Raw genomic sequence first — 9,293 nt, forward strand, 5'->3', positions numbered from 1 at the left:
TTAGAAGTGGAGCAGCCAGGACTTGAATCACTGCCCATATGGGATGCCAGCGCTACAGGCAGTGGCTTTACCTGCTATGCCACAGTGCCAACCCCATATGTATGTCATTTTGCTATTTACTTTCTAGATCTTATGGCTTTCCTCCCTTCTCCATGACTGCATTCTAAAATAAATAAAAAATTATTTCCTTATTTGAGAGAGAGAGAGGAGAGAGAGAGAAATCAATCTTCCATTGGCTGACTCACTCTCCAAATGCCAAGCAAAAGCCAGAATCTTGAACTCCACCCAGGTCTCCTACTTGGGCCATCTTCTTTTGCCTTCCCAGGCACATCAGCAGGAAGCTGGATCAGAAGTGAAACAGCCAGGACTTGAATGGGCACTCCCATATGGAATCCTGGCATCACAAATGTCTGCTTAACTCGCTGGACCACAACACTGGCCCCTGACTGCTTTCTTTGTGGAGTTAAATATCCTCTGGCATATTATTTTAATTCCTTTCGCATTTTTTCTATCATATTTCTTCAGTTACTTTTTAGTGATTACTTCAAAAATTATAAAATTTTTAAGAAAGATCTCAGCCGGCGCCGCGGCTCACTAGGCTAATCCTCCGCCTTGCGGCGCCGGCACACCGGGTTCTAGTCCCGGTCGGGGCACCGGATTCTGTCCCGGTTGCCCCTCTTCCAGGCCAGCCCTCTGCTGTGGCCAGGGAGTGCAGTGGAGGATGGCCCAGGTGCTTGGGCCCTGCACCCCATGGGAGACCAGGAAAAGCACCTGGCTCCTGGCTCCTGGCTCCTGCCATCGGATCAGCGCGGTGCGCCGGCCGCAGCGCGCCGGCCGCGGCGGCCATTGGAGGGTGAACCAACGGCAAAAGGAAGACCTTTCTCTCTGTCTCTCTCTCTCACTGTCCACTCTGCCTGTCAAAAAAAAAAAAAAAAAAAAAAAAAAAAAAAAAAAAAAAAAAGATCTCTATGTCTCTGTCTACAGTTCTTAAAATAATTTTCATTTATTTATTTATTTGAAAGGCAGAAAGAGACAGAGAGAGATCTCCCCTTTGCAGGTTTGCTCTCCAGATTCCTGCAACAGCCAGGGCTGGGTTCAGCCAGAGCCAGAAAGCAGGAATGCAATTCCAATGTTCTACATAGGTGGCAGGGGTCCAACTACTGAGCCACTATCTGCTGCTTTCCAGGGTGCACATTAGCAGGAAGCTGGAATAAAGAACAAAGCTGGAACTCAAACCCAGGCACTCCAACAGGGGATGCAGGCATCCTAAGTGGCATCTGAACCAACAAATGCCCACCTTGAGCTTACAACTTGAATCTTAGTTTATTATAATCTAGTTTTGGGGACTGGCGCTGTGGTACAGCGAGTTAGCGCTCTGGCCTGAAGCGACTGCATCCCATATCAGCACCTGTTCGGGACCCGGCAGCTCTACTTCCAATCCAGCTCTCTGCTATGGCCTGGGAAAGCAGTAGAAGATGGCCCAAGTCCTTGGACCCCACTCACATGGGAGACCCGCAGAAAGCTCCCTGGCTCCTGGCTTTGGATCGGCACAGCTCTGGCCGTTGCGGCCACCTGGGGAGTGAACCAGCGGATGGAAGACCTCTCTCTCTCTCTCTGTGCAACTCTGACTTTTAAATAAATAAATATTTTAAAAATCTAGTTTTGATTAATACCAACTTAACTTCAATAGTATATAAAACCTTTGTTTGTACATAGCCCTATTTCCTCCCTGTCTCCTTTGTGTTACTGTTAAAACTCACATCATTTTGTATTGTGTATCAATCAACAGAAACTTACACTTACTGCTTTATGCAGCTGTCTTTTAAATGATAGAAAAAAGAAACAAAAAGCATATTAACACCTTTATATATTCCTATATAGCTAACTTTATTGGTGACTTTTAAAAATTATTTGAATTTATTATTTTATTTGAAGACCACAAGACAGAGAGAGAGATCTTCAATTCACCACTTCATTCCCAAATGCTCTCAACAGCTAAGGTAAGGCCAGGCTGAAGCCACCAACCCAGAACTCAATCCAGGGCTCCCACATTGGGGCAAGGACTCAACTATTTGACCCATAATATCTTGCCTCCCAAAATGCACACTGGTAGGAAGCTGGAATCAGAATCAGAGCCAGGACTTGGACAGAGTCACTCCAATATAGTTGACCCAAGCAGCATCTTAACTGTTGTGCCAAATACCCATCTCTATTGGTGGTCTTTGTTTATTCACTTGGATCGATTGATCTATCTATCTATCTATCTATCATCTACCTACCTACCTACCCATTTGAAAGGCAGAGTGATAGAGACAGGGAGATACAGACAGAGAGAACTTTTGTCCTCTGGTTCACTCTCCAAATGCCCCCAACAGCCATAGATGGGCCAGGCTGAAGCCAGGAACTCCATCCAGCTCTCTCATGTGGGTAGCACAGACTCAAGTGCTTGGGCCATCATCTGTTGCCTTCACAGGCGCATTCACAGGAAGCTGGATTGGAAGTAGAGAAGCCAGGATCTGAATCAATACAGAATTCCAATATGGAACAAGGGTGTCCCAAGCAGCAGCGTAACCACCACAATACCCACCCAACCTAGTGTTCTTTCTTGTAGACTCCTTTCGTACTTCTCACAGAGCAAGTCTGCTAGCAACAAAAACTGAAGGATAGTTTTTGCTGAATATAGAATTCTTAGTGACAGTCTTTCTTTCAGCAACTTGAAAATGTCATCTCTTCGCCCTCTAGGCGCCATGGTTTTTGATGAGAAATGAGTTGCTAATTTGTTTGGGGCTCCCCTGGTTTGTGAGTTGCTTTTCTTCTGCTGCCTTCAATATACTCCGTCTTGAGCTTCTGACAGGTGAATATAGTATATCTTAGTGTGGAACTCGAATATATTTTACTTTAGCTTGAAATCCATTGAACCTTGTATAAATGAACTGTTTTAACCAAATCTGGAAAGTTTTCAGTTACCAATTCTTCAAATATTCTTTCTTCCTTTTCCCCTTTACCTCTAAACCTGGGACTTCTATTATGCAATGTTGGCATGTCTGGTGGTATCTCACTGTCCCCCAGGCACTGTCAGATTTCTTTTTTTTTTTTTTTAATTATAGAGTTACAGCCAGAGGGAGAGGCAGAGAGAAAGGTCTTCTGTGAGTTGGTTCACTCCCCAAGTGGCTGCAACAGCTGGAGCTGAGCTGATCCGGAGCCAGGAGCCAGGAGCACTTGGGCCATCTTCCAGTGCTTTCTTGGGCCACAAGTAGAAAGCTGGATTGGAAGAGGAGCAGCAGGAACACAAACGGGTGTCCATATGGGATGCCAGCACCGCAGGTGGAGGCTTAACCTACTACACCACAGCACTGGCCCCTGTTCAGATTTCTTTATTCATTTTACTCATCTGTTACTCAGACTGGATAATCCTAGCTATTGCCAAAATGACAGATTCTTTCTTCTCCCTGCTATTAAGCCCCTCTACTGAATTCATTTGTTATGATCTTCAGCTCAAGCTTCTATACATTTTTTTATAACTTCTTTTTCTTTACTGACATTCTCGATTGGTTAAGACATTGTCATATTTCCTTAAAGACTGTCTTCTATGTCCAGTGCCTGGGCTTCCTTGGGGCAGGTTCTATTCTATTGGTTGCAGTGTTTTCTGTGTGTTCACCACACTTCAATTTTTTTGCATGTATCATAACTTTTGATGAAAACAGAACATTTTAAATAATAGAATGTGACAACTCTGGGAAATAAGATCACCCCTCACTTGTTCTTACTGTTTGCTGTTTTGTTTATGTACCAAATCTGAAAAGTCTGCCCTCTGTGTTATGTACTGTCACTGAAATCTCTGCTCAGTAAGATTAGTGCCTACTAATGACTGACAGAGCTCCTTAAATACCTGGAACCAACATGTCTCCCAGTCCTTGTCAAGGAGCTGTTGTACAGGGTGGTTGATGCCTCCACCTGAGCCTTCTCTGCCTGCTTATGTAAAACCTCAGTGACAGCAGGATGTAAGAACCTGGGGCTTTCTTAGATTTTCCCTGAGGGACCGGCACTGTGGTACAGCGGGTTAAAGCCCTGGCCTAAAGTGCCGGCATCCCATTTGGGCTCTGGTTCTAGTCCTGGCTGCCCCTCTTCCCATCCAGCTCTCTGCTATGGCCTGGGAAAGCAGGAGAAGATGGCCCAAGTCCTTGGGCCCCTGCACCCACGTGGGAGACCCAGAAGAAGCTCCTGGTTCCTGGCTTCGAATCAGTGCAGCTCCAGCCGTTGCAGCCACGTGGGGAGCGAACCATTGGATGGAAGACCTCTCTCTCTGTCTCTGCCTCTGCCTCTCCTCTCTCCATAACTCTGTCTTTCAAATAAATAAAATAAATCTTAAAAAAAAAAGATTTTCCCTGAGATTGCACACAACCCTAGGCATGCATGTAACCCTCAAGCCCTATAGATTTGACAGCACTTACTCTTTAAAAGCCCCTAAGGGCATCTCATTCCCCAGTTTTTCAAAATTTTGGTTGTTCTATTGTCTGCCCAACTCTTATCCATCAGATTAGGCAGCCATAAACTTAATCAGAAGTCTGTAAGTGTTTTGACAAATTTCCAAAGTAATTGGTTTTTTTTTTCTTTTTTTTTACACTGAGTGAACTTAAGTCAAATAAAGACAATCTTGCAAATGGAGTCTTCCAAGAAATTCCAGACAGGTCAAATAAGGACAATTCTCTGAGAGTGAGGCTTTTAAGGATCTCTAAACACATTCTTTCACCCTCCAGTTACTGCCAGGCTCCAATTTTCACTGTGATTATGAGCTACTGATATCCAAGGCTAACAGAGCTGGATGGGGATTATGGGAATAGAGCTATTCTGAGAATCAGTCATTTTTCTTGAATAAGTACTTCCCAAAATGCTACAAGACTCTGGTTATTTCTAGAGTCCAGAAACAGTTCATTGCAGCCAGCATTGTGGCTCAGAAGGTTAAGTTGCCGCCTGTAACGCCAGCATCCCACATGGGTACCAGTTTGTCTTGGCTACTGCACATCTGATCCAGCTCCCTGCTAATATGCCTAGGAAAGCAGAATATGGCCCAGGTGTTTGGGCCCCTGCCACTCACATGGGACACACAGATAGAGTTACAGACTCCTGGTTTCGCCAGGCCCAGCCCTGACTGTTGCAGCCATTTGGGGAGTGAACCAGGAGACAGAACACCTCTCCCTCTCTCTGTAACTCTGCCTTTCAAATAAATAAAGAGATAAATCTTTTATTAAAAAGTTGATTTTGATCAATTTTCAAGGAGAAAATTTTCAGAGGTTGTTACTCCACTTTTTTCTGAGAAATTGCATTTACTTTTAAAATTTTTATTTATTTGAAAGGCAGAGAAAGACAGGGAGAATGCTCACTTCCCAAAGGCCTGTGACAGCTGGGGCTGAAGCCAGGAGACAGGAATGCAACCCAGATTTCCCAAGTGGGTAGCAGGAATTTAATTATTTCAGCCTTCCCAGGATCTGCATCAGTAGGAAGCTGGAGTCAGGAGCCACAGCTGTGAATCTTAGCCAGTTACTCCAGTGTGGGAGGGAAGCCTGTTAACCACTGAGCTAAATCCCCACTCCTAAGAGCTCACGTTCTTCAATTCTGGTGACTACTGTCAGTTCTTTGACAGCACCTTCCCAACATGGTTGTCGAGGATAAAATATTGGATCATGCATAGTGTAAACAATTTACTGGCCAGCGCCGCAGCTCACTTGGCTATTCCTCCACCTGTGGTGCCGGCACCCCAGGTTCTAGTCCCAGTTGGGGCGCCGGATTCTGTCCCGGTTGCCCCTCTTCCAGTCCAGCTCTCTGCTGTGGCCCGGGAGTGCAGTGGAGGATGGCCCAAGTGCTTGGGCCCTGCACCCCATGGAAGACCATGAGGAAGCACCTGGCTCCTGTCTTCGGATCGGCCCAGCACACCGGCTGCAGCGCGCCAGCCGTAGCGGCCATTTTGGGGGTGAACCAACGGAAAAAGGAAGACTTCTCTCTCTCTCTCTCTCCCTCACTGTCTAACTTTGTCAAAAAAAAATTTACTAAACACCAACCTATCTATGGGCCCTAAAGTTAATTAGACATAGCTGTTCTGTCAAGGCACTCTCAGCTGGTAGCTAAGAGGATAAGCAAAACTAAAATTCAGGGTAGGATTGCTACATCCTAGAAGAAAAAAAGTAGCTCAAAATGCTAAAGAAGTTGAGTGGACATGTGGCTGTAAAGAGTTAGGATGACTTCACAGATGGACGTTTTCAACATTTATGATACACCAGAGCTGATGTAGCATCCTCTGACTCCACTCTAACAGTCACAGCTCAAGAGAAGAAAAATCAGATCAGATGGAAAATAACTGATTCATAGCACCATGGTGAGAACAAGTACAACACAGAAAGCCTGTACCGTCACAACTTGCAAGTTCTTTGAACATCGACATGTCAGACTCTGTGCGAGGCCCTGGGAGCTTCTCACACGCGGAGGATGCCCGTGCTCATGGGATGAAGGTTGCCCGCGCTCGCTGAATCTTTAGTCTTTCCACAAGCAGCATTCTCACTGCCTGTGAGCAGAACAGGCCCCAGATGATGTGCTTATGTATAACTGGGACACAGATAAGAAAGGGGCTGGTACTGTGGCACAGGACGTTAAGCCATCAATTATGACACCAGCATCCCATATCAGAGTGCCAGTTCTAGTCCCAGCTGCTCTGCTTCCAATCCAGTTCCCTGCTGATGAGCCTGGGAAGGCAAAAGAAGATGGCCTAAGTGCCTGGGTTCCTGCCATCCATGTAAGAGACCAGGATGTAGTTCCTGGTTCCTGGCTTTGGCCTGGCCCAGCCCTGGCTGTTGTAGCCATTTGTGGAGTGAACCAGCAGATGGGAGGTATCTCTGACTCTCCCTCTTTCTCTGACACTCTGCCTTTCAAATAAGTAAATAAATAATCTAATTTAAAAGGCCAGAAAAAAGCACGAGGTCTAACAATGCTGAATTCAAACTCTCATCTGTTAAAATATGTCTAGAGCCCCATAGAGCTGTACCCATCAGAGTAGGATGGTTCACTGTGGGGAGCAACTCGGACTAGACTAAGTTACTGGAATTAAGATTTATTCTATGCATCTGCTCTCCCACAATATAGCGCTGGGAGAGGACGAAACAGCTTCTACGCAGCTGCCTCTTGCCAATTTGAGTGATGACCTCCAGGAGCTGATCCTGCTCCTGATTGGAGGAGAGCAGCGTACTCGGCGTGTGGGCAGCCGAGTTGGGATTGGCGGAGGAGGACTATAAAGGAGGAGAGAGACGGCATGCACCAGGAACATCTAAGGGGAACATCTGAGGGAACATCTGTGCAGCCCCCGAGAGAGCCGGCCGGCGGTGTGCCGCTCCCCCGCGGAAGTGGGGAATGTGGCAGGGGGAACCGCCCTTCCACGGAGGTGGAAGGGTCGGTAGCCAACCCGGGAAGAACCAGCAGCGAACCCGGGGAGGGCCGAGCAGACAAAAGAACAGCGCAGGGTCCTGTGTCGTTCCTCCACGAAGAGGGGGAGCGACAGTTCACCATGGTCTTTACATCCCATCCATCACATAGACTTGGAGGCTTATGGTCAGTTGCCTCATATCATTGCTTTCATACAACTGATTTCAGCTTATTCCAAAGAAAGCAGACTTCTTTTTTGAAAGGCCGAGTTACAGAGAGGCAGAGACAGAGAGGTCCTCCATCTGCAGGTTCACTCCCCAGATGGCCGCAACAGCCAGAGCTGGGCTGATCCAAAGCCAGGAGCCAGGAGCTTCCTCCAGGACTCCCAAGTAAGTACAGGGGCCCAAGCACCTGGGCCATCTTCTACTGCTTTCCCAGGTCATAGCAGAGAGCTATATCAGGTGGAGCAGCCGGGTCTTGACCTGGAGCCCATATGGGAGGCCAGCGCTGTAGGCAGCAGCTTTACTGGCTATGCCACAGTGCAGGCCCCAACTCTTTTTTTTTTTTTTAAGATTATTTGAAAGACAGAGTTATAGAGAGAGGTAGAGACAGAGAGAGAGGTCTTCCATCCACTGGTTCATTCCCCAGATGGCCACAACAGCCGGAGCTGTGCCGATCCAAATCCAGGAGCCAGGAGCTTCTTCTGGATCTCCCATGCGGGTACAGGGGCCCAAGGACTTGAGCCATCTTCCAATGCTTTCCCAGGCCATTGCAGAGAGCTGGATTGGAAGAGGGGCAGCCAGAACTAGAACTAGTGCCTATATGGGATACAGGCGCTTCAGGCCAGGGCGTTAACCCGCTGAGCCACAGCACTCTTTCTTTTTTTAAAAAGATTTACTTTTATTTATTTGAAAAGCAGAATTACAGAGAGAGAGAGAGAAACAGAGAGAATGAGATCTTCCATCTACTGGTTCACTTCCCAAATGGCTGCAACAGCTAAGGCCGGCTCAGGCCAAAGCCAGGAGCCTGGCACTCCATCCAGTTCTCCTACTTGGGTATCAAGGTCCAAGTACTTGAACCATCTTCTGTTGCTTTCCTAGGCACATTATCAGGGAGCTGGATCAGAAGTGGAGCAGCCAGGACTCGAACGAGCACTCATGAGATGTCAAAATCTCAGGCAGTGGCTTAACCTGCTAACCCACAATGCCAACCCCATGAACTATTTCTTATATCTATATTTCAATCTAAACAGTGTAAAAAATAAATGCTAGAGGAGAAAAAGATAGTATGGTTTAAGAAAAATGAGAGATGGCACATTTTTTGTGTGTGGCAATGAAATGTATTTCTACATATTTAAAGCCTTTACACATCCGACCACTGTACAAACTATGACCAATATTCCAAAGAGATGAGGAAATCAAACGATTTGACAAAAAACAAACAAGTTGAATGTTGACAAGGTTAAAGTATGAATATGAATAAAGCAGATATATGCAATGCCTCTGAAATACAATTAAGTATGAAGTGAAAAAATATCTAGGCACCAAAACTCTTCAGATAGTAATTAATAACAAAACATATTGCACACAACAGAAATTATGTACCTTAAACAAGGGCAATTAGGTGCAACGTTACATCTAACCAAAAAGTCAATGCTTAGTGTGCGGAAGAAATGACAGGATTTAAAAGGTCATGAAGCACTTAAAGTAACTTGTTGCATTTTCAATCACAATTATTCAGAATAGATTAAAAGTACATGACACAGCTGGCCATGTTTATTTGCTGTGTCCATGAGAATTTTCATGGATCTGGAGAGCTTCTGGACAAGGTAGATACCTATGACAGGCATGGCATCAGGAAATGACATGTTCATGTGACCAGAGGTA

This window comes from Oryctolagus cuniculus, chromosome 1 (genome assembly GCF_964237555.1).
Source record: "Oryctolagus cuniculus chromosome 1, mOryCun1.1, whole genome shotgun sequence".
NCBI lineage: Eukaryota > Metazoa > Chordata > Mammalia > Lagomorpha > Leporidae > Oryctolagus > Oryctolagus cuniculus.